This window comes from Amphiprion ocellaris, chromosome 23, assembly GCF_022539595.1.
Source record: "Amphiprion ocellaris isolate individual 3 ecotype Okinawa chromosome 23, ASM2253959v1, whole genome shotgun sequence".
NCBI lineage: Eukaryota > Metazoa > Chordata > Actinopteri > Pomacentridae > Amphiprion > Amphiprion ocellaris.
In genome coordinates, this window is record NC_072788.1 from 5,550,096 (window position 1) to 5,575,552 (window position 25,457).

The 25,457-nt window shown below is 39.5% G+C and overlaps 1 protein-coding gene across 3 annotated transcripts in view; it reads right to left on the bottom strand.

The window, feature by feature from the left end:
- The window catches only part of fgf11a (fibroblast growth factor 11a), a 148,305-nt gene extending 123,605 nt beyond the window's left edge, over positions 1-24,700 (bottom strand). For 2 of the 3 annotated variants that reach the window (XM_035950291.2, XM_055007606.1), the window contains exons 1-3: positions 23,740-24,699; positions 23,498-23,547; positions 23,329-23,393 (exon numbers count right to left, since the gene is read on the bottom strand). The gene's annotated coding sequence lies outside the window, so the exon portion shown is untranslated. Of the gene's footprint in view, positions 1-23,328; positions 23,394-23,497; positions 23,548-23,739 lie in introns of all 3 variants that reach the window. The other variant, XM_055007605.1, reaches the window with a different exon arrangement.
- Positions 24,701-25,457: the final 757 nt, after the last annotated feature.

Genomic DNA, 25,457 nt, shown 5'->3' on the forward strand with positions numbered 1-25,457 from the left:
CTGTTCTTTACCAAAAGAAGTAGCAAAAAAAACACACAAACTAATACACTGCCATGTTTTAAATGGTGTAGACTGAAGTTGAGATCAATGCATCTCTGCTGAGTAGAGATGAACATAGCACACAAAACTTGGATTTCAGAGTGAATAATGAAGCGAAGACTAAACGGCAATTCATTCTCGTTATCAGCCTGAAGTCAAGTCATCTCAAGTCGATTTCAGACCGAGAAGTGATTCCCAAATTCTATTAGCAGCCATAGGTGAAAAATACTTAAGGGAGTTTCAGTGATGAACAGATTGGATTAATAAAAGTAGAGAATAATTCCTCTCCAACCCCACCCTCCCCATGTTTGTGGTACAAGGTTTGTATTAAACTGTGATGACAGCAGAGTGTTTCAGCCCCCGGAGCAGCCAACTAGCGTTCCCCTGAGAAAGCAAATGTAAAATGATAGTGGGATTCTGTGATTTGCGGGCAGACCTGCCACTGGTCTCCCCCTCTCTCTCTCCGTTTCTGCTGGCCTAGTAAGGAAGGAGAAGAGAAAACCCTGCAGGATTTCCCCCAACACACACACAGACACACACACACAGTCAGCTATCACTACCGTATTGCAGTTTCCTGAGCTGTTAAATAACGTAATTATCGCTTTCTCTCTCCCTCCTTTTACTGCACCATCTCCTGACCCAGCTGACCAAGGGCATCCCTCAGGAAAACCGAAGTTACCCCGTGACCTTCAGCTCTCAAATCACCTCATATGGAAGTGAAAGGAGAGAAAGAAGGCAGGGAGGGAAGTTTTGGATTGGAAGGGGGGGTGTAGGGATGCAGACACCGGTGGATTGCGATGAAGACATCATTTGGCACAGACAAGCCAAGACACAGTACAGAGAGTGCCAGGAGGGAGAACAGAACCGCCAAGGAGACAAACACAAACACTGGCCAACACAGAGAGACAGAGACACAATGAAACAAAGAGGGACAGAAAGGGCAAGGAAGGCTATATATGCCCTGAGTGAGTTTGTGCAACATCTGTGAGTGTGTATGTGTGAGTGTGTGCGTTTGTGCCGAGGCCAATGTGATCCATGGGTGGCTGGGCATGAATCTGTTTTCGGAGCGAGTCAGTTTCCATCGGTAAAAGCCTCTGAGGGTGACACTATGATCTGGCTTCAGCAGCCACAGGGCAGCCGCTGCACTGTTTTCCACCACACCCACTGCCACTTCCTGTTCTCCACCCCCTCCATCTGAACCTCCACCCATCACTCTTCACCCAGACAGGCTGGCCCAGTTCTGTCTGCACATCTCTCTGAGTTCAGTTCAATTCACAAGGTTCTGTTGTGGTGCAGCAGGAGAGCTTCAAAGCAGCACAAACTATAATAATATATGCAGAACTAATAAGTTTGCCAATATAACACCCTTATGATTTCACTAGCTAAGGATTAAAACAGCCACAAGTGGTGGAAAGTACCCAACTGCAATTAATTAAGACCAAATTTACCACCACTCCACTATAAACAGGAAAACACTGTAATTTCCAATCCACTGCATATATCTAAACGCTTTTGTGACTTAAAGATGAACATTATATACAATGGATAATATAAGAAGCTTTGAAATGCTTAATTATCTGACAACGCCTCAGATTTATCTGCTGTCACTGTGTATAAAACTGGATATAGAGTAGCTCAAAGTTGTTGCATCTACAGCAGCTACGACATCCTGCTGACCGTTTAAAATTTCAAAGGGAGGGACTCACATGCACTGACATGCAGACCGTCTAAAAACAAAACAACAAAACATTGAACTTGACATCTTTACATACAAGATGGTTGCTTGTTACTGTATTAATCCTCTATTTACATTCAAATTTTTTACATATAGCACCTTTAAGGCCTGTAAATGCAATGCTACAGTGATTCAAGAATCCAGTATTTCTTCATACTGGCTTCTTTATTAGCCAGTCTCTATAGTATATTCTATATGCCACTGTATCGATCTATTTATTCTGAATCTTGAACTCAGAATACTCTTTAGCATAGCACAGTTGGGCTGGAACTAAACAGCACTGTATTCTGAGGAGAACGACTAATAAAGTGACTCTTGAATCTTAAGATCCTAACCTTTAATATGGAACATTTTGCATCCTCGCATAATAAGCAAACATTAATAATAGCTCTTCTCAGAGTACAGCTGAGGCTGACATCAGGTTGTGTAGGGTAATAGTTTCGCAAATGGAAACTACTACCTGCAAGTTGTGCTGTAAAAGTCTATAAACAGTGAGAAGGTTCATCCTCTGGAGACCATGCAGGCCTGCACCACATCTCACTGGACCATAATGTTTTGAGATGATAGGATGTGAGATTATCAGACAGATCAATCAACAGTTTTCTAGTCATTAGCTTAGCTGAATATCAATCATTTTTCCCTTCATCATCAGTCTCTCTCTTCTGTTTTAGTATCATAATACCCATTTAAATATTGAGCAGGCACGAATGGGGTTTTTTTTGCTTTGTTTTCCCCCAAACAGATGGAAAGCATTCAGTATTTAAAAAAAATATGTCCCTCTGTGTTTGCATGACTGATCACACAGTGAGTGTTTCGCTGTGGGCAGCTCACTGATATTCAGATTTTGGTGGTGTGGCAATGACTACAAAATGCCACAGGAGCAGCAGGGAAAGAAAGGTGTAAAAATGCTCAATTTAATGCAAATAAAACTATGTACCATAAACACTAAAGGGCTGGGTGCTGGGTGATGTTACTTACTGCAGCCATGGAACCCTCAGTGGGTAAATCTTACCAGTCCTGGTAGGGTCGATAACATTTCTAAGAAGCCTATTTAAGAATACTTGATCTGACTGTCCAAAATTACGGTCACATGTACTTAGAGATCTTAAATGTGGGCTAAACTTTCAAAACAAAGCTCCTCGTTGTCATATGCTGCGTTTTTCAACCTTCAAACCAGCTTTACCTTTTGTTTACGAGATGAAATGCGACCTGCTGCAGGGAAGTCAAGATGTAAAACAGCATGCTAAAAAAAAAAAAGTAATCATTCATGGTAATCAGTTCATGCTTCATATACAGTGTTCATGCACGGTTATCTGCTATACTCCATTTGCCCTCCTGCTGTGAAACCCTGCAGGCTGGAGGAGGGGTGGATGTGTGTGGAAAGAACGACCGAGGCAGAAATGAAGTCAGAGATCAGCGTGAAGGACTGAAGTTCTGATACAGATTAGCATGGGACAAAATCTGTTGAGATCTGAGGGAAAAGCTGCAGAGCTAAATTTTAGATATATACTGAATACATCAGAAGTGAGTAAATCCCTGTGCAATATCACTTAAATGCGACTGTCACCTTACAGTCACTGCACTACTTGTTTCAGATTATTTCAAATTTAATTCTCCTCAGTATGGGGAGGATACAAAATTTCTGGACAGATGTTCTGGCATTCTTCAGCCTTTTCTTCCTCCTCTTTGCTGGAGAGGTTGCATTGCTCTAACTACCTAGCCCTCCCTACCATTATTTTGGTACATCCACAATCCACAATAGTCATGTTCCCAACGGCTTTTGCATTCATGAAACCCTGTATCGTCACATTCCCCCCTGCCGTGCTTCACTAACGGGTCTATGCTCGCAATGTAGTAGTCTGAGCAAAATTCATGTAAAACATGCTGGACCCCATTAGAGCTGAAGAAATTAGTCTTTTCTAAGCAAAGATTGTGGTTCCAGTATTCATCCGGCATCAAGTTGAAACATGTAGTATTTCTGCTAAAAAGCATGCAAAAGTTTTATTTATTTATATTTGGACATCGTTTATCAAGGTTTAATACTAAGCAATGTCCTTACTGTCTCAGGTGTCACAGAAATTGGATTTCCATTAACAACATTGGTCTTTTTGAAGTCTCGCCATCAGATTTTAAGATCTTCTGGTACTGAGATGATATTACGTGGAGCTATGATGTAGACGTAGACCTAGGTCATTGATCCAAATTCATCTGTATTTGTACTAGTAAGTTAAAAAGTTGTGGGGTCCCCCCGCCCCCTTCTTTTCATTGATTTTATTCTTATTATACTACTTATTTTCCATTTGTATACGTATTCATCCCTATTTATCTTATTTATGTTACTTATCTCCAATTTCTTGTTTGTTTTTTTAATCAATTTCTGATATCATTGTTACACTGCCTGCTCTACGTACCTTTTTTAATTGCCCCCTGGGGACAATTAAAGTATTCTGAATCCAAAAACTGAGAAAATTCTGTGGTTCGTTTTCTAATCATGCTCATGTAGTAACGCTAACTGGAAATATCGCAGGAGTACAGAATTTTGTGGTAATGAACTTCAAATTTGGGGCTTTTATTTTTAATAGTCTTTCAAAAGTATCTGTATTTGACTGATCATAACAGAAACCATTGTATTTGTTAACTTAGAAATAATGCGATAATAAATTTGACATTAAATTCAATATTGCACAAGGGGTTCCTCATGTCTGGGGAGCAGGACGCTCAAGGCTAATTAACAGGGAAATACAGATGTTGGATTAGAAAGCAAAGGGGGAAATAAAGGATATAGGCTGAAAAGGGCCAACAATAAAGGAATGCATCCTGTTTATCGCATTCAAGCATCTACACTGTATGGAGAAAAAGACAGAGCTACACAACACATAGCTCAGGATTTGTCATCTCGACATCAGCAATTGCATGAAGGGAGCTGAGGGCACGAATGCATTATGACTTCATTTTTCAACCTACGCCCGACAAAGTATTTGGTGTCACAGATAAATACGCCCAATAAAGATAGATACAACACACAACGCATCAATAAAACCGCAAACGGAGCCATGTCACCGCTGATATGAGAGGTTGAAAAGTGCATGCTATCATTTGCGTGTTTTATGAACTGTGTATGAGCTCGTGCCTGTCAGTTTCTCGGAGTGGGTGTGTTGTTGTAGGTATTCCTCCATCTGTGCGTCACCCCCCACTCACCTCTAAATCCCCAGATACAGTTGTGGATTAGAGGCTGGTAAATTATGCCTTGGCAGCGCTGTGATGTCTCAAATAATGTAATAATGCGCGGGTCCTTTGTGTCACTCAGTGCCTGTTAACTGGCACCAAGCTGAGACAAATGGGCCCCAAATTGGGATTGATATGGAGGCTTTTTCTGCGGGGAACTTTAATGAACACATAATGCAGGTATCGGCTACTTCGGCCTCCCGAGATGCTGCAAATGAAAGTCCTCAGTGATGGCAAGTGAGACTGGACCAGGATGCTAATGTGTGGTTAGTATGTTTTACTAGATTTTTCTCTTCATATCGCTGAGCTGCACAGAGTCGATTATGTAGACAGCTCCTCATAAATTTACCAAACACAAAATTGTATAACGGTGATCCTCAGAGGCCTGCGAGTGATGGACTAGGATGGAAAGTTAATCAGATTTCGAATATTTACCCAAAAAGTATTTGATTATTTTTGTAAATAATGCAATCACACAAATTTGTAATTATTTTTGCATTTAAAAATGACTTCTTCACATAGCAGTTTTTAATCTTGCCTACATAAGGATGTGGGACTCCACCTCAGGTTTTCTATTTACGTACTGTCCATTGTCATGCTGGAGCTGTATTGAGTTACTGCTAATGGAAACAGGACATCCCACGGCTGCTGCCTCACATTAACAGTGGTCAGGCCGCAAAACACAAGGTGGCTCGTAATGTAAAACCATCCATTTGTACCTGTGGTTGGTGCTGACAGTGACTGCTCATTAAAAATTCATCTATTTGACCAGACTCATTTTCTTTTTACCATCAGTTGCATTTGTTTGGGGACTTTTTTTATCCAGATGTTTGTTCTGTAAATTGATAAACCATCAAACACTTCTGCTGCGTTTCAGAAGTGTCAAATCAACTAGAACTCAAATCTTGAGAATCGTAATTTTTTACATTTAAACTGTCCTTTACTACCACCTACAAGTGTACCAGTGCTGTGCTATATTAATGGTCTTGTCCCATTTCCTCTAAACAGAGCAATACATACTTTCATGCTCAGCATGGTGTTTGCAAAGAACTGTGAAGTCTGAATGTGCAAACATCAAAAACACAAGTGCTTCCCATTGTACGCAAAGAAAATGACTGAATTCAGGAAAGATGTGATTATAATTCTCACCTCTATGATCCCCACTATCTAGGACGTAACCTCACATTCGCTGGGAGTGTTGTGTCAGTCCCACTAATGCAAAACAACCAACCATGGCTAGAAATACAGAGAATTCAAAAATGCCCTTTGTGCATTATGATACAAGTAAAATGTCATGCATAAAAAAAAAAGAAAAAACTGAAAAGACCTGGAATAAGTATGTACAACATCTGTGTTACAAATATCGGGGGAGGAAATGGTAGCTCTACATACTATAAATATTTGACTATTACAGATTTACCACCTCTACAAACTGTGTTTTTCACACTTCAACTCCAAAGATATTTCTCCACTGTATAGCCATGTTTTTGAGCCAGGCTGCATTTGTTTCATTGATCAGGTATTTTTCACTTTCCTCTCAATCTCTGTTGTTTCCCAACTTGTCCCGTCGGTACTCTGTGTGATCTGAAAAGTCTATAACAGAACTTCATGCAAAGGGCATTGCACTTTTAAGTCTAGATTTGATTAACTTTTCTGACAGAACTGCACGCTACGCATTCCAAGACCATAAGAAAGTTAAAAATCCAACAATTCTCTCTTTGGATCAGATCTGTCCCGTAGGTCATGGTGGCCACCAATGATTTCTTGCCCCATTATTTAAAGCAGAGCCTCTTTCTGGTTCTCAAAATTAATAGAACAGTGAGGAACCTAACATGTAGTGTCAGATGGAGGGGAGAACACATTGTTGTACATTACAAGATGCATACAGGCCATGGATGTATTACAGGCAGAAAAGCTGCTTGAGACAGTGAGTGCTGTTTCCAGTATTTCAGGCTTTTCTTTTCATTCCTGCACAGAGTCTGGTCTGGAATGAAAATTGCACAGAGTTCAGAAGCCTCGGTCTGTGTGTCTTTGTCACCAGAGGTGAACGAACACACAGCTCTGCAACATCACAAATCAACTTCCACGCATTTTGCCTCTCCATGTATCCTAGGCTGTCTAATAAACTTTTTGTTTTCATATCATTCAGCGTCACACGCTGTTACCCAGGCAACCCAGCTGGGGTTGTGAAACCCCAGGTTGTGTCCAGGTAGCGCTACACTGCCGACGGGTATGTAGGGTGTTACACAACACGCGAGTCATGCAGAATCTTCCAATAATGTCCCTCAGGAGTCACTAAATGTAATTTAAGATTGAACAGAAGCTTCAATACACCTACTGATGTCCTGTTTGCTACCTACAGATGGTTGTGTGTCAGATTCTTCCCATTGACTTTAATAAATACCCGTAGAATTACACAGCAACAGAAATAACTGCTTCTTTAAATTGAAGCTTTTGTGTGCATTTAGTGGTAATTTGCAGGTTAGGTCAGGAAATAACAGTAGTTCTGTGTTTCTCTACAACTTCTACAAGATTACCATTTCTTGCAATACACTACAAACTAAAGTCCAGGAATAGTGCTTCTCTGCAAAGTCTTATCTAGTCCATTTGCATCCTAACACGCTGGATGAGTATTATAGCTTAAGGCTTAGTAAACTCTCAGTGCAATGTGATGGAAAAAGCTTGATGCCAATAATGATAGTCAGAAAACCATTAAAGTTGCAGCAACTGTGACCTTTTGTTTCTTTGAGGTTAAAGAGCAAGGGCTACATTTATAAGAAATCAATTACTGTCATGTTTTCATGCATCTGTTTAAATCAGTGGTCCAAATGCCAGCCAAACTACTTGCTATCCAAAACCCCACCAGGCTGCAACAGCCAGATGCAGCATGGCCAGAGGATCCATGCTGTAATACCCAGGACAAAAAGCTTGCCAGCCTCACAGTGCCACTAGCACAATAACACGAGATTACTCCAAGGTGCAGAAAGGAAGTAGCACAATGAGAGGCTTACTGTTTGCCTTTAAAGCGAAAAAAGCAAGTTAACTATCTAGTAACTCACAGCTTCTGTATCATTCATCCAGCCCATCAGTTTCTCTCTCTAATTTGAGATTGTGCACAGAAAGGAAACCCTGTTTTTGCACACAATGTGATTATGTGAGTTCAGTAAAACATCCCCTCTCTTCACTTCGCTGTCTGCACTACAAGACAAGTAACAAGACAGAAGCACACAGAAGTACATTATGACTCAATGAAAAAACTTCACTGTACACAGCTTGTGGCCAAAGAGTGGAACCAAAATGACAGCTAATGTGAGTACAGGTACTGTTAGCTTCAGCTAAGGAGAAAGGTGCAAGGCATGGCATGCTATATGTGTAGAATAGATTTATTCAGCTATTACTTCACATAGTTTCTGACAGTCTTCCTCATTAAACAAAATGACAGTAAACATGACGCTGTTTTTTTCTTTTCCCTGTATGTGTGTGTGTAGATGGTGAGTAATCCATTTTAATGTAATCCTCAGTGCGTCAGTGGAAAGCAACTAGAATTTTCTCTTTGGTTCTTGAAGACATTTTGTCTCTTTCAGGAGGCTTCCTCAGTTCTAACTGGCTTATGTGGAGATCCAGGTATTTATTCTCATCCCCAAATCACATGGCCCCCGACCCAAAACTTACATGACTCAAAGTGTTAGTGGTTCTGAAACTACTTGGGGAGGGGTAATTCAAGGTGCTAATGGTAATAAAACTGCAGGGGGAGGTCTGACTCAAGGCGTCACTGGCGGTAAAGCTACCTGGGAATGAGTGAGTCAAAGTGTTAGTGGTTGTAAAACTACCTGGGGAGGTGTAACTCCAGATGGTAATGATGACAAAACTACCTGGGGATGTGTGACTCAAAGTGTGAGTGCTGGTAAAACTACTTGGAGAGGTGTGACTTGTGATGGTAATAGTGGTAAAACTACCTGGAGAGGTGTGATTCAAGATGTACTGGTTGTAAAACTACCTGGGGAGGCGTGACTCAAAATGGTAATGATGATAAAACTACATGGGGAGGTGTGACTTGAGATGGTAATGGTGGTAAAGCTACATAGTGATGGGATGATTTAAAGAAAATTATACAAAGCTTCTCAAATACTCACATACTTCTTCCCTGTATGAACACAAACCCCTGTAAAAATGTATTTATTTCAGTTTAGCAAAGACAAATAAATTCAATTCCTCACAGTGATACTGGATGCCATTCAGGGTAACTACTAGTATATGGTTTCACTGCGTTTCTTAGGTGTAAATACAAAATACAACATCAGATCATCTAGTTCTTTGTTATTAAGAAATGCTTGAAGTTTAACTAGCTGATTTTTTTCATGTGCCTTTATAGCGGCGTGTTATCTGTATAACAATGGAAGTATATGTATTTTCCTAACAGTGTTTCCTAAGGGAACTTACTCTATTTTTATATATAACTTAGCCCCCTCTGTGAGCAGGCAACTGTATATGGACACTTCAGTGAATAAAATATTAATATAAAATAATAATATAAAATAATAATAAACATTTATTTATATCAGCCACTAAGCACATATTTCATAAGTCTTATAGTATCCTGCAATCTTGGTTCTGATATTACCAGCCAGTCTCCCACAGCTATGAAAAGATATCCCTACTGCCAGCATTCTATAGTGAGATACATGTAATATAGTTTTTTTTCCCTTGACATAAAGGCTAATATTAAAAAGAAATGCAAGTATCATCATATCATATAATGGAAGCTCTGGATAGCCGAGACTGTGCCCAAAAAAGCAATATACAGCACATATTGGCTAGAGATTAGAATGATCAAGATAAAAGCTTAAAAATAAAGGTAGTGGAATTAAACTGAAAATAGCCTGCGGCTCGAAGGGTTAAAAATGGCTTGATGCTGTGCCTTTAATCCCAGCAATATGCTCGAGTTCTTTCCTTTTAATCATTAAAGAAATCATAGCCTGATATTAATGCATTTATCTACAGAACAGTAATAAAACAATGGCATCGTTAAATAAAATGTCTGTATTTGCATAGAAATCCAGCAGCACGGCTCTGTAACCTCGAGTCAACATCGCGTGTCGCTAACAGCTTCATTAGGTTTGAGGTTTAGCAGAAGTTGTTAGTTATTTTCCTGCCATAAATACTGCACTATCCTCTGCCACCATTCATTTGAGCAAAGCCAGACCTTGGACTGTTTCTGTGACACTGTATATTTACTGAGAGATGAAGGTGTACTGACGCCCGGTCAAGGTTGTTTTTGCTGCCTGTGGAAAATAGTCGTCCAGCAAGGCAATCAGGATCGTAAAAAAAAAACAAAACAGTATGATGATGATAGGATGAAAGATGATTTAAGACTTTTTTTTTTCAAAATTCAGGCCCTGAATGTTTACCAATGTGATTTGGCCATTCAGAGAGCAAATGAATGGGAAAGGACACAGCGGACACAGTACAGGACACAACACAGAAGCCATTTAATGACAGAGGACCTTCCTTGCAAAAGGACAAGACACTAAATTAAACAGGAAATGACTAAACACGAGTTGACCCCATCACTGAGAAGTTCCAATCAAATAGAGCGACACGAGCATCCTCCATCTGTCTCTTTACTTAGATGAGTAAGAAAAATGTCTGTGACTATTGAAATCAAGACACTGTGTGGTAGCTGCTGCGACTCCAAACACACTGCGCATCAGAGAGGCTGGCAGGCAGGTTTTGCAAGCTTAATTAGACCAAGTCATCCTGGATGCATTACTTTCAGTTTTAAAAATGAAAAAAAGCAGATATTTCAGAATGTCCATAATTTCAAAGACGGTAATTTTGTTAGAGTTTTCACAAATTGCGGGAAAAAGTAGTTCTAATTACATTCATCCACTACCCTTGACAGCTTGCCCGCCCACTTTTCGAGTGAATGACTCTATTGGATTTGGATGGGAGTGTGTCCTGTCTCGTTAAATGACATTTGAGAAAGTGCTCAACCCTTTGATGCGCAACATGGGTCCAGAGATACCCATTTCCATTGAATACAGGTCACTTTTGACCCATGTTGTGCATCATAGGGTTAAAATAAGTTTCTGGACATTTGTGTTGAGCAGGAAAATACAGTTCTGAAACTCATGCTGTCCTACAAAGTCAAAATGCATGAACTATGCAATGGGCAGCAGCAGTTTGTACTAGCTGGAGCCGACAAAGAGACATCTGATCAAGACCGACACACAAAGAGTTGCAATAGTCTAGCCTAGATGTGTCAACAGCCTCAACTGAAAGAAGTCGGTTTTGACAACAGAAATTATCTGTTTGTCAAATGCAACTTTGACGTTACAGGATATTTATTTAACCTTGGGGGGAAACAGAGTTCTTACCCATTTCTCTCTCAAAACACTATGTTCATATAAGAGATAACAATACAGTCTGTTACAATCTATAGCCCACCTCCAAAGTGTGCAAATGTAGCACATAAAAGAAAATTAATGACTAAATAATGCTGTTATTCACATTTGTATGCATCAAAATAAAAAGCTGATAGTGCTAATTTTCCAAGTGGTTTCCCTTAGATTAGAGCAGAAGAAGAGGGCACAATATGACAACGGAGTTAATGAAGCACCAGTCAAACATGGTCCATGCAACACTTGCCAGTTTCTTGTGTGTTTAATTCACACTATCAAAATGAATGATGATGAATGATTTTTCATTATCCTTTTGTTGTGTTGCTTCACAAATGGATAATTGCCTCTCAGTGGAATTTTTACTTGTTCATGTTGCTCCCGAATTTTAATTTTTAATAAAAACAACTCAAACATAGTCTAAAATAAAGAATGAATAAATAAATAAATGAAAGTGAAGACAATATTGTTTTAAGATATGCTATAGAATACGTAATGAGGTCACATTCTGGGTCCATGGCTGATAGGCAGGAAAGGTACGGTCCTCCAACAAGCGTAAAATACAGAAATGGAAAATTAAAATCTTTAATTTTGTCTTTGTTGAAAGGAGAAATATTCTAAACCAAAAACAGAGACAGAATTATCCATTTAGTATGTAAAAAGACCTAAAGTTTTTCATTTCTTGCTTTTGATGGTATGAACTGCACAAAGCTGGAATGGATGGAAATATGCCATTTGGATTTGTGTCATTGAACAATGCACATTTAAGTCACATGTTGAAGTCATAATGTCACAAATCACTTCCCAAGATTATATTCACAGCACTTTCAACTCTAACTGAACCCACTAATCCATTCTTTTATTTTCAGTGCTTAAATGTACGTGCAAATGGATAGAAACTCGCTTCATGTTTCAGGAGTTTCTGCTCTTCGCCTTTGAAGGGTAACATGTTAGAAATACTCCAAATGCAGCACTTTGTATCTGTGGCGCCTCTGTGGATCTGCTCTCTTGTAAAACACACTCTTAAGAACAGAGGGGTTGAGATACCTAAAAGAATCAAGCCAATTAAGACAGGATCCCAGCAGCTGCTGCTACAACAAACCTCTCTTTTACAGCAAAATGAAAGTGACTCAGTTCAGAAGGCTCTCTGGCAATCTCTGAAACAATGCACGGATCAAGGAACAGCCCTTTCCTCTCATCTACAGCGCTGTGTGTGTGTGTGTGTGTTAATATGTGTGTGTGTGCTCCTGCTGCTGAGTCTATTGTATGTCCAATAGTGTTGAGCTGAACAGCAGTTGCTCCATCTGTGAACTAGTCACTTACTTCTACACACACACACAGTTTCTTATGTGCCATTTTTTGCCAACACAACCATGAATATTCGTGTGTACACAGACAAGAAGTCTAGACTCCTGAGCAGAGATTAAAAACAGGAAGGGTTCACTGAAGTTTTATTGAAGAGAAACGACAGGACAGGATGAAAAAAAAGCGACAGATTTGAAAAAAAAAAAAAAACAGGCACAGAGAAGCAAAGAGACAAGAGGAGACGCTGACATTATGTCCAGAGACAGAAATATGCTGATGAAGGGAAGAAGACATGAGAGGAAATGAAAGGAGGAGATGAAAAAACAGTACGGGGGGAAAGCTGACAAGGGACGGAGCATTAGAAGCACTCAAACCGACAGAGGAAGAAAAGGCTAGCAGCTCTAAATACTTAAAGAGCCACAGCGGACTGAGGAAAGACAGAGAGAAGAGGAAGAGAACTGACCCGTTGTCTTGCCGAGATACAACATCCAGCCAAGCAAAGCGGACAATCTCACTGCAGCACAGGACTCAGCTCTGAGGCCTCGACTAGCTCCTTAGGCTTCATTCTGTTCATTAGAAGTTTCTTTACTCCCTCCAAGGGTTCTGGAGGAAGTGGGGCGTGCACTGCACAGCTAGTAAAACTTTATTCCTTCACGCCGTTTTCAGAGCGTCCCTGCATCTGCGCAAATTAGCTTTATTTTCTAAGCTTTAATTAAAGCTTTAGATGACTTGTCCTGGGTAATTAGGAGGGTGATGCACAGTGATGTTATCAGTATCTAGATGATATGTGGAGGAGGGGGGGTGTTAATAGACAGACAGCTGGGGAGATGGATGTACTGGAGCGAAACCAGAACAGTTTCACGGTCAAAGGTAAACTCCATCTCTGTTCCTAGTGGAAAAGCTGGATGATTCTGCAACCACGATCGCTGAAAAGTAAACCTTCACAATTGTGGTTAACCTCATGTTATATCAGGCAGCTTTGTACTCTCCATAGTTACTGCTAAGATCTAGGGCAGGCCTACAGGGTGCGACCAAAAATCTGTCAATAGCAACAAAAAGTAGTCTCACACTGGTGCACCTGAAAATTACAAGGTCTGTCTGTATGAGTTTGGACAACCCAGGTAGTTAAAATCACTTGGTTAAAGTAAATCTGACATTAGAAAGCCTCTTTTTACTGTTTACAAACCAACTAAAATAGACCTCTTAGAGTTGCTGCACTGCAGTAGCAGAGTGGGATCGAGGGGTTTCTCTGTGCAGTCGCCTGGCCAGCATCTACCAAAGCATTACAGTCATCAATAAACTCTATTGTCTACAAATGTATGTGAGACATTTAGGTAGCCTTGGTTAATATGTAGTGACCACCAATAGAAAAAAATAAATCAAGAAATCCTCTACAGTGACAGGTACATAGAAAGCAGAATATGTATTGCAGATATCTGAAATTCAGTTCTACCAATTCAAAACGAATGTCAGACATCCACAGTCATTCTTCCCAATATGATGATACCACTACTGCTCTCCATGTGGTTTTTTATTTCTGACATCGACAGCTGAATTATGACTAGACAAGTTACAATTCTAGATAAAGATATCTTGCATTCCCTCCAATTCAAGATGTAGATATAACAAATTGGATTATTTCTGTCTTTTACTGACAAAGTTTAGAGCAATTTCTACTTTACAACACAACATATAAAGTAATTGCAGGACAAAAAAAAAACTGTGTGACACACAATATGACATTTTTCACTCCTATAAAATAGTGGTTCCCCCATGAGGCTCACAAATTTGATCACTTAATAAATCTGTGGGGTCACAAAGTCTTATTCATCACGACTGTTCACCTTTGTTTGGTGACAAAATATTTTTATTGCACTTTCACATTTAAATAAACACAGCTCTGCTTTCATTTCCACATTGCACTATACTCCTGCTAATATACAAATCTTTGCATGAAAAGAAGACTTCATATAATCTCCTGAATTCATTGCATCCACAAGAGCCAAAATATAAATGAAACTGTATCCTAAATGCTTCACTTGCTAGACAACTGCTTATCGATAGGCACAGCAAATTTACCGATGTTCCCTAAACGTCTCACATGCTGGCTGCGGTAGATGCTAGATGAGACTGGGCACAGAGAAGCCACTAGTCTCCTCATTCTGTTACTGCAGCATGTGTAACTCAGACAGGTGAGTAATTAAAGATTACTTGGAAAAGTGAAGTGAAGCATTTTAATGGCAGATTTACCCAAGCAGTAACCAAGTGGGTTTGTCTGTAGAGCCCCAGTTAGCAAAATATGAACCTTTGATTTAAGTGGCAACATACTTAGATGTAATCTGCGAAGGATCACAAGTCAAACCAACAGGGAGCAACTGTCTTAGGTCAACTAGACCACAAGTTTTAAATAGAAAATATAAAAACAGCTTTACAATTTTAATATCAAAGTTCATGCTAATCTAATAAACTCATGCCAAATGATGTGGTCTTCTTCCAATCTGTATTAAAAAGCTGTAATCTGTAATTAACAGTCCACAATGGCCAACAGTAATAAAAGGTGCAGTAAAACGTAAAGAAAATTAAGGTGTGTACACCTGGGAAATCCAACTGAGGCACAGTTACAGACTGTGCTCTCACTTTCAGTAACAGACAGCTGGGATCAAGCGCAAACACACACACACACATGCGTACACACACATACACACACTGTAACATCTAATTAAAAACGTTTAAGTAATTGTTCACAGAGGAGCTCCCATCAAGACCTGGTTCAGTGGCGATATATTAACTGGAGGTACTAAAAGTGAAACTGTCATTAGAAACTGTTGGAATTTTGAAAATGAAGCAACTTTGAATGTAACCCATCAAACCAAATCAATTTCTGACTTCATTAAAAATTCCTGATGAAACAGTAAATGTCCAGGCCTGCCTAAAAGCCTGCACACATCTGCTGCTGCATCCATAATTGCTCTCAATGTCGTTCTAAGTGGAGCATGACCTCTCAGTGTGAGATGCACTTGAAAGAAAAACAAAATGTGTTGAAAATGGCAAAACGCTCTGGAGAAGGAAGGGAACATAACAAGCGGCACAATGGTCAAAACACTCTGTTGTAGCTGCGGAGCCAAGCGTTTGTATGCAGCCAATGGAAAACCCCACTAAACCGTGGAGTGTGTGCAGCGCCAGAGCTGTGAGCCGGTGCTGGCTGGCAAGCTGGCGAGCCCAATAGGCTGGCACTGCAGCAGCTATGGAGCGGTTGTGTGATATCACAGCGAAACAGATTGAGATTAGCCTGCCATGAGCCACACAGGAGAAAAGAGGGATGGAAGAGGAAGCGAGGGACGGAGAGGGAAATGGAGATAGAGCTGAAGAGCGGCTTTTATCACTTGGGAGGGGCATTGCTCGAAAGTCGACAGGGAGAGAAAAATCTTTGTTTCCTTTCTTACACTCTCCGCTCATACGATTGTATTTTGGTTGCAACCCAAGTTTGCTAATATTACACCGATTGGATGACTTCCACTGTATCACTGCAACACACTAACTCATCATTCTCCTTTCCTTACATGTCCCATCCTTTGTCTTCATGTCTCATTTTGCCTCCACATATATATGTGTAACCTCACCCTCTTCTACCTCCACAGAAAACGAGCCTCTGGGTAAATTAGCCCTCATTAGAAATATGGAAGTGTTTCCCTGCTGTTCAGCCCATCTTCATTCTCTAACCTCGATAATTATGACATCTCCTGGTGTGAAACCTCTTTTTCGCTCTCATATAGGAAGGGGTTTATTTAGGACTGCCTGACACATGAAGCGAGACAGCAGAGTGGCCTTTGATGGTATTATCTCAGGGCGTTTTTCTGCATGATGAAGTATCCCTCAGCATGATATCCTATAAATATGTCCCACACTGTACAAGGCGCTGTATGTTTGTATGGAGGGATTGGCTAAATTGGATTAGCCATTATCACAGAGGATTACAAATCTGATGGGAGTCGCCAGGGGGAAATCCTCTATATTGAATGATTGACAGCTGATCATCTCAATCATACGTGGCCCACACTCTGAGTGGGCGGTCCCCCGAGGCAAACAGAAGCAAATTCAGAATCAATAGACGAAGCTTTGTTTGTTGCTTAATAAGAACTCTCCGGGGGTCAAGTTCAAGAAGATAATGAAGATGAATGACTGAATTTATCAGTTTAGAAACACAATCGCTGGTTGTAATATTATTATTAAAAATCATCGATGGTGGAGGTGAGATCTCGATGGAGAGGTGATGAACGGCTCTAATTGAGTCAAGCTCCAGGGGAGAAACGCTGCACTGAAAGATGACAGTGATGATGACAAAAATAGCGTGTATATAGTGTATATTTGAGATTTAGGTTACAAGTGCTTTGGGAATTGCTTAGGGAAACAAAACAGATTGGAAGCAAACCAACTGAATAAAAATTTATGAAGCAATACTAGTGGTGTGTGAGCACAGCTGGGTAGAAGTGCTTTTATGGCAGATTCCAAAAACATATCAATGGTGTCATTGTGCCCATGTATGGAAGCCCACAGCTGCCTATATTAAAATAAAATTGCATAAAATGGCATTTCTTTCTTTAGTCATGGATGAAATTGTCCTTGTGCATGTCCTGATGTTTAAAAATGCATAATTACAGCCAATATGAAAATCAAAATTCAGATTTTGAATGAATGCACTCCAAACTATAAGAATAACATGCTTTGTGCTTTGAGTCACTTTAACCTTTCAGTGCTTTCTAATCAAAATAATACTTCAGATATCCACAATTCCATTGTTCTAAGGCTTCACGTTTAACATTCATATGTTTGAAGTTTGTCATTACGGATATCTACAATTCTACTGCAGATATTCGCAATTTACATCTGCAGCTGAGTTATGAATTCTGCAATTCGGGTTTCAGATATTTACATTTTAATTCTGATAAGTCGTAATTACAACCCAAGATTGTTTAATTTCCTCTTAATTGAAGACATCCATGTTGTTATTTTCAGATGTTAAATTGAGTTTATGCTACTCAAAATGTAATTACACAGATTCTGAATTCAAACCATCAACATTCCTCCTCCAACAGTTATGAAGATTCAACAAAATAACATTTTTTCTATTTTTGCACCCAAGTATTTCATATTTAAAAGGATTCTCCGTGTTTAGTTTGTATTATTGTGACATGCAGTTACATATGGTTAAAAAACATCTCTTGTTGACTTCTGCAATATCATTTTGTGTTCATAGTTTTCCTCAAGGATGGGACTGTTTGTCGGCTTCAATTTTTTTGTTTTCATGTTTGAACTTGCCCATAATGAGATTATTTTATTTCCGGATGTAATTTACTTCTGAAGTATTGCAGAATTAGAATCAATGACATGATGAGAAATTACTGGCAATATTTCAGACATACTTCCTGAGATCTTGTCCAAGCATAGCCTCAAACTTCAATGTGCAATTTTTTTAAAAAGTTCATGTATCTGATAAGCAATCGAAAATTTCACAGATGCCGTTTTAAAAATCCATAGTTTGACATAAAAAAACAACAAGAAAGTCAGAGATGGTTGAACAAAAGTTCCCTGATGATTCGAGACAAAATAACAGTTTTTACTAGGCGAAATGACATTGCAGAAATCTGTAGTTACAGTTACATGTAGTTACAATTCATCCATAAGTCTGTAGTGATTGATCATTCTCCACAAACTCTTTCCTGATGAGCTCTACTTCATTTTCTAAATAAGCAGAAGCCGCTATTACTTCTACAAGCACCATTTAAATCCTATACTGACTAATGACACTTGAGATATCTGAGATTTCTATTTTGACTAGTCAAAACTGAACTACGAAAATCTAACTGTTGTCTTAACAAATCAAAAAGGCGTTATAAACATTTAGGGAAAAAAATTCTGACAAGACTGCAATTTTGACTTAAAATTATGCTATCATCTGTCATTTTAATTCAAGATAGTCAGACATAGCTATTAAAATAGCTGTAGAACAAGAGGTCAAATATGTTTATATGATTTCTAGAAGATCCCTTTCAGACCAGAGTGACTCCCAAGATGACAAGAAAACAATTATGCTGTCATCGGTGAGTGTCTCAGGGGAAAAACTAAATGAACCCCCAATGAAAGGAGCCCTTCAGGTGGTTGAAGGAGTAATAAGCAGGAGGAGGTGCAGGTGACCCCTGTCAATCTACTGCTTGTTAGAGACAAATGATGAGTGGGTGGGGTCACCCTGTCAACCTCAGTTGACTTCAGAGAACCCTGATTTATTGCCGTGTGTGTGTGTGTGTGTGTGTGTGTGTGACTGGCTCCATAGAAATGTGTATGTTTTTATCAAGCAACAGGCTATAAGGGTGTGTATATCATTTCATGTGTGCGTGTGCTAGAGAGGAGATGGAGGAGAGGATGACCAGAGTCTTAAATCATGCAGCTCTCGCTTGTCATGGCACAGCGTGTATGTGTGAGCATGTACCTGCTCTCTGGGCCAGCGGAATAAATAGCACTAATGTTTTTTTCCTCGTTCATGTCACCTTCATTTGCACAGTCAGCGCTCTCGCTTTGTTTCCCGGTCTAAAAAACACATGTACACCAAGCCTTTAACCCATATAGAAAGGTTTAACAGCATGAAATGGACGAGTTGCGGTAATAAATCACACCTAATCAAAGTCTATTACAAGTCAACAGTGATAAAAATTCACACCAAACTCTGCAGAAATATAATACTAATCTATTCAAAGGGATCTGACGCTGGACTCTCTGCTAGTCAATGAAAACAGAACTAATGCTTTTAGTAACAATTTTCTCATGAACACTGAGCAGAAAGTTCACTTAACTGTCACACAATCTCTATAAAATCTAAAATGAGTGGATTTTTCTGACTATAACTGTTAAAGGGTAAATTCAAAATTCTGTCAAAATCATCCCTTCAAACTGTAACTCAAACCACATGAAAAATCCTGTCATGTTTCGAAACGCTTTGTCCATGTTTAGCCTCATTTAATTATGGCTTTTGTTGGTGAAAAGCAGTAAGGATTGTTTGACTAAATGAACTCTGCTGACGAATGACTTTCTCTTTTTGATCTTATTCTCTTTGATGTATCAACGTGAATCCTGACCGATGAGCGATTGTTTATACAGCAGCCTTAAACACATATTCCCATAGCTGGAACATGAGAGCAAAACACCTTATGACATAGTTTGATATGATCATGACTTCTTATATATCTGCAAAAAATCAAAACTGCGCAGAATAATAATCTGACCATTTCACCATATGTAACAACATCACTTCAAGCAACTGATTTTATCCTGAGAATAAGGCTCTCAAGGACGCTTCAGCATGAGTTTCCAATCAGCACACCTTGATGGATATAAAGTAGACTGTTAATTACATGTTGTGCAACATGAAACAGTCACAAAGTACTCTTTTATGGTAAGCAAAGGGAAAGAAAAGCTGCTGAAAACATTTCGCTGGAAGTATACAAACAGTAGATGCCAAATATATATAGATCAAGCATAAACACATTTCCAATCAGTTAACATGAACTGTTCTTCCAAAGAAAGACTAAAGCATCTAGCACCTATTGTATGCAAGCAACCTTTTTTTAATGGTGGACTGAGCTCTGTTAGGCGCAAAGGTGGAACTACAGCATGCAAATGGCCTTTGCTGTTTTTGAGCTGCTCAACTGGTGATAAATTCTGAACAACTGAGTTAATCTACAGTCTAGTTAGATGTGGCTTTAAAAGGCAATGATCAGATAGTGTGAGCAGCACACTGTCCTCTTAGCATTTCTCTAACACCTTCAAAATTATTAGCTATTTACCACTTTTGCTAGTGTTGCTGCGGCTTACTTCAAGTGTGGTACTGTAATATTTATATTCCAAAGGCCCATCACAATCAACAGTATTGTATTTTTCTAACTAGTACACGGTTATGGGTGTAACTTAACACTAGAACTCAAAACACTTTCTAAAGCAGCCCAAAAATATAGATTTACAGACATAGATTAACAATTACTAATCAAGTGATATATTTTTTTTTTTTTTGCAGGGCAGCATTAATCAGATACGCAATATATTTGTGCATTGTTTGCAATGTCCTTTTATTGTGACCTATTGTCCTGTGTTTCACTGCATGTTTCACTGTTGTGTTTTCTTTGTGTACTTTTTGTAATGTGCTTTCATTGTGACCTATTGTCCCATGTTTCACTGTTATGGTTTTATTTTTGTTTTTTTTTTACCTCCCTAGGGACTGCAGATGTAAATGAGCATTGTTGCTATAATCTGGCATATTTAGGTATATTGCTGCCAAAATATATGTTCATTAATGTGCACTGTCCCCATCAAATACAGAAATAAATAAAGCAAATGCTTAATGGCATATTAAGTATCATGTGAATGTTACAAAACATGATTAAAGGAATTAGTTTTTTCTTGCGAGACAAGAGAAGACATATAATGTTGTACTCCCAGATGCAAAGTAACCAGCGGCAGAGAAAAGACTGTCAGATTCTTAATATTTTTGCATGGCCAACAAATCCAAAAATCTCTTGTGAATCTCTTTCCATTTCTTCAAGCTTCAGAAAAATAAAGGAATAAATCTCACAGACAAAAAAAAGCTACTTTTTAGTAAAAAACCTTGGGAGCCCCTGATTTGGGTACATTTCTAGTACGCGAGAACCAAGCTAATTAAAATAAATAAATACAGGTAAAACTGCCACACAGACACGATTACTGCATGAAATAGTAACAGAAAGGATTTCGCAGAGGCTCTGATGACACAAAACTATGTCAGCACCCTTCTGCACACCCTCATTTATCAACTAGACATACTTATAGCCTCAAACGCACTGTACTTCATTCCTTGAGCATCCTACAGCTCTCCAAAAATAATCCATTTATAAACAGTGTTCGGGGAGAGAAAAGATAGAATGCGTGTGTCGTGAGGGTTTAGCGCTCATAAAGTATTGATTGGCTTTCTTCATCTGGTCTTTCCCTGAACGCTCCTTCACAGAAAAGGAGGAAAGAAGAGGGATCTGTGGCACAGCGGCACAACAAATCACACACACAAGCTGCGACCAGATGTTACATCTTCTCCACTTGCTGACAAAAGTGCACACATTAAATGCCACTGTGAATGCACACACAATTCAAAGAAATAATATGGATATTATGCACACACATAAACGCACACAAACAAGCAGGCTGTATAGGCAGATGCCCCACAGCAAGAGACCAGCGTCATAAATATTCATGCTTTCCCATGATTGCAGAAATGTAAATAAGTCAACAGTCGTGAAATTGCCAGCATCTGGTCACTCTGGGGGGAGAGAGGAGAAGAGAGAGATGAAAGAGGGAGGAGAAAATGGGCGAAGGTTGAGGGCAGAAGGTGGCGGATTAAAGTGGAGGAGGATGAAAGACGAGGGAGGCAAAAAGAGGGTTGGTGATGAGGGAGACGACAGAGGAAGGCTGAAGGGTGGGGAGTGAAATCACCCAGATTATTTTCCACTTTCGGCATAATGACTCTCGCTTGGATTCACGCGCAATTACTTAATGATAAATATCCTGGCGAGCCCATCCATTCTGCATTCTTCGGGTGGAGAGCAGCAGCTGTAGCGAGAGCGGAGGAATGAGGAACATCTGTTTTACATGAAGAGAGCTAATGTCTCTCTGGACGCCACAAGATCACAGGATGGGATCTGATCTCTGTTGAAGCCAGCGGAAATGTGCTGTGAAGCTCAAGTCCTATTTAGTCCTGAATACTGGACAAGACTCTGTATTATGAAGTTTGAAAAAAATCTATTTAAAACTGCAATTGCTGACATCTTTATATTACCAGAGTAACAAACTCACAGAATGTTATCACTCATTTCTTAACCAATAGTTTGCATATAGAATCTAGATCAGATATGAAAGCGATGAAATAAAAGTATAACATTTCCCTCTGCAGTGTAGTAAAGTATACAGTCACATAACTGAACTCCTGCCAGATGTTTTTTGTGAATTCTCATCTTCACTCATTCAAAGCTGTTTATCACTTTCAAACTCTCTTAAAACACCCACTTTCTTGTGGAGTCTGCCTCAGGAGCAGAGCGACACCAGTACCAAGGGGAGGTAAGTCACTCTGAATGTGTGCAGTATTTTACATTTGAGTATAATAATAGTTTTGTGCAAGTTGATTTAAACAGTACAGAATCTGGGTTGTAGAATAAGATGCTGATACAGTTTATGCTCCTGAAGCAACGGGATCAACTTCCTGCTTTATCTGTCAAAGATATGAACGACTGACGCCTTCAACTATTTTCAGCTCCACAGTAAGTTATTTTTTGGACATGACAGATTAACACATATGTAGTAAAAGCATCACTTACTGATAAATCAGCTCTCTTGAAAAATGATTCAACAGAATTCATAGAAGCTCCCATAGAGCTGAGTGTTCCCATAGTGCGACGGTCTCTTGGGAGGTCAAGACTTTCTAGAGCTGCATGCAATTTCTAGGCCAATTCATCTTTCTATAGGCCTTTATATAGTGATATAATCCCACGACAGACACTGATTAAAGCACTAAAGCTTTGAACTTGTTGACCTTATGACATTTGCAGTAATCCTACTTACCAGTGTATATGACGTTCTGATGGTTACGTTGCCCCTTAGACTGATGAACACCGCCTGTGTTGCAGCTGAAAGAATAAAGCAGAAATTGTCTTAGTTGATAAAAGAAAACAGGGTAACAACTTCTTAATATAATGGAATACTAAATAGAATAATGGTCAGATTTACTCACAGATTAATGATGACATTTTTCTTTTTTTTCTTCTCACACAAAGAAGCTTCCTGGAGGATAAAGTCAAACTGGTCAATGATTTGACCACCACAATCATGGAAAAATGACACATTAAACCAAGACACTTCTGCTTTAATCAAATACAACAAGAGCTCCTGGAGCTTTCGCAGAAGAGTCATATCAAAGGGCACTCAAACATTTGTTTTAGTCATCAAGCTGGCAGCAGGGGAGTATGTACAAACCTCATGCTTGCACAACAAGCTGCTGAAAACTTTTGGTGGCCTTCAGATCATCAGTAGTTCATTCTCTGGAGCGGACACAGTTCTAACTCCTGGAGCTTAAACAGAGCAGTCCGCCTCCGGCAGCAAAGGAGGCCGACACCATCCGAGAAGAACCAAAGGAAGAGAACAAGGGTGAGGCTAATGTTATACTCTGCAAATCCACAAGTACACAAGGGTCAAACAGGGACTGCGTGATGTAAATTTTGTAATTTGCCCAATTTTGCTAGGGTTCACGTGGACAAAAATTTGTATTTGGATCAATTTTTTAAACAGTTCTGTCTGGTGCACAATAGGAGTCCCATCCATAGACAGACCTCTCTAAATCCTTCCACCTGCTGGACTATGATAAAAGGTTTTTCACTGCTGGAGAGGATACCATCGCTACCATCTAAGACAAGAACCACAAAGACTTCACTAACCACCTTCAGCTCAGCACCTCACAGAAATTAAACCAAGAAACCTGTGGAAAAGACAGTGACTTCTCCATTCATCTCTTTATTCAAAGAGATTGCCATTTTGTCAAAGGATGAAAGACAAATCTCTGATCAAACTGGACATCACTGTGTCACTGGAAGATGAAACGAAAGACCTGCAGCAGAAGGACGTGATGGACTGGGAGAAAGAGGAAACCCTGATTCAGGACTCCGATGTCTAGGATATGAACTAAAGCCTGCCGCTTCCACCCAGAATCACAGTGAGCTCAGCATAGGATGAACCAATATGAATTTATACTGAAAACCAAAATCACACCAATTTATCTGCCCTGATATTCTTAAATGCCTGAAATTAATACCAAGAATTTTAAATCATTTCGGCTCTTTTCTGTTTACTCACTCAACATTCATAAAACAGCGTTACTTTTAAAGTGACAACTAAATAAAGAAAGTATGGTTTTACCTTGCTGACATGTCAACTGCATCTGCAGTCTTCTGCTGATCTGACAGATCGGCCATGTGATAAAAAAAAAGACACGTCATCAAACGTCAGATGACGCTCTGAAGAAGACTGCAGATGTAGCCGAAACATTTCAGCAAGGTAAAACCATACTTTCCTTATTTAATTGTCGGTTTAAAAGTAACACTATTTTAGAGTAAGAAACCACAAAATGAACATAATCCAACAATTACGAGGAAGATTCAAAAAAGAATGTGTCAGAATATTCCGCCGATTGGAAAAACTTGGAAAAAAAGAGAGCACGCTACAGGAACCATGTCATATTCAACGTCCGATGCAGAGATGAGGACATAACACCTAAAAGCCTCAACATCAAGACACCCCATCCCAGCAAAGAACACAGAAAACATAATCAACAAAGCAAAGAAGGCCCTCATCAGAGAGAGAATAAGGACGACGACGAACAAACTTGTAAAACCCTCACAACGCACCCTCACAGAACCAGAACAAGCAGTTTTAGCCAGAGGTCTCAATTTCGCCATCACACCCACTACAATACCACACGAGGAATTCATACTCGCAACACAATTAGCATATCAGAAACTGCAGGACCAGAGAAACAAATCAGAACTCTGAAACGCAATAGCAGGCATATTAAAATTGGCAAAACTTCCACACAGCAACATCACAAAGCAAGAAGCAAAAGCAATAAAATCACTCAAACAGGAGAAGACCATCACCATCCTACCGGCCGATAAAGGAAGAACAACAGTCATCATGGACAC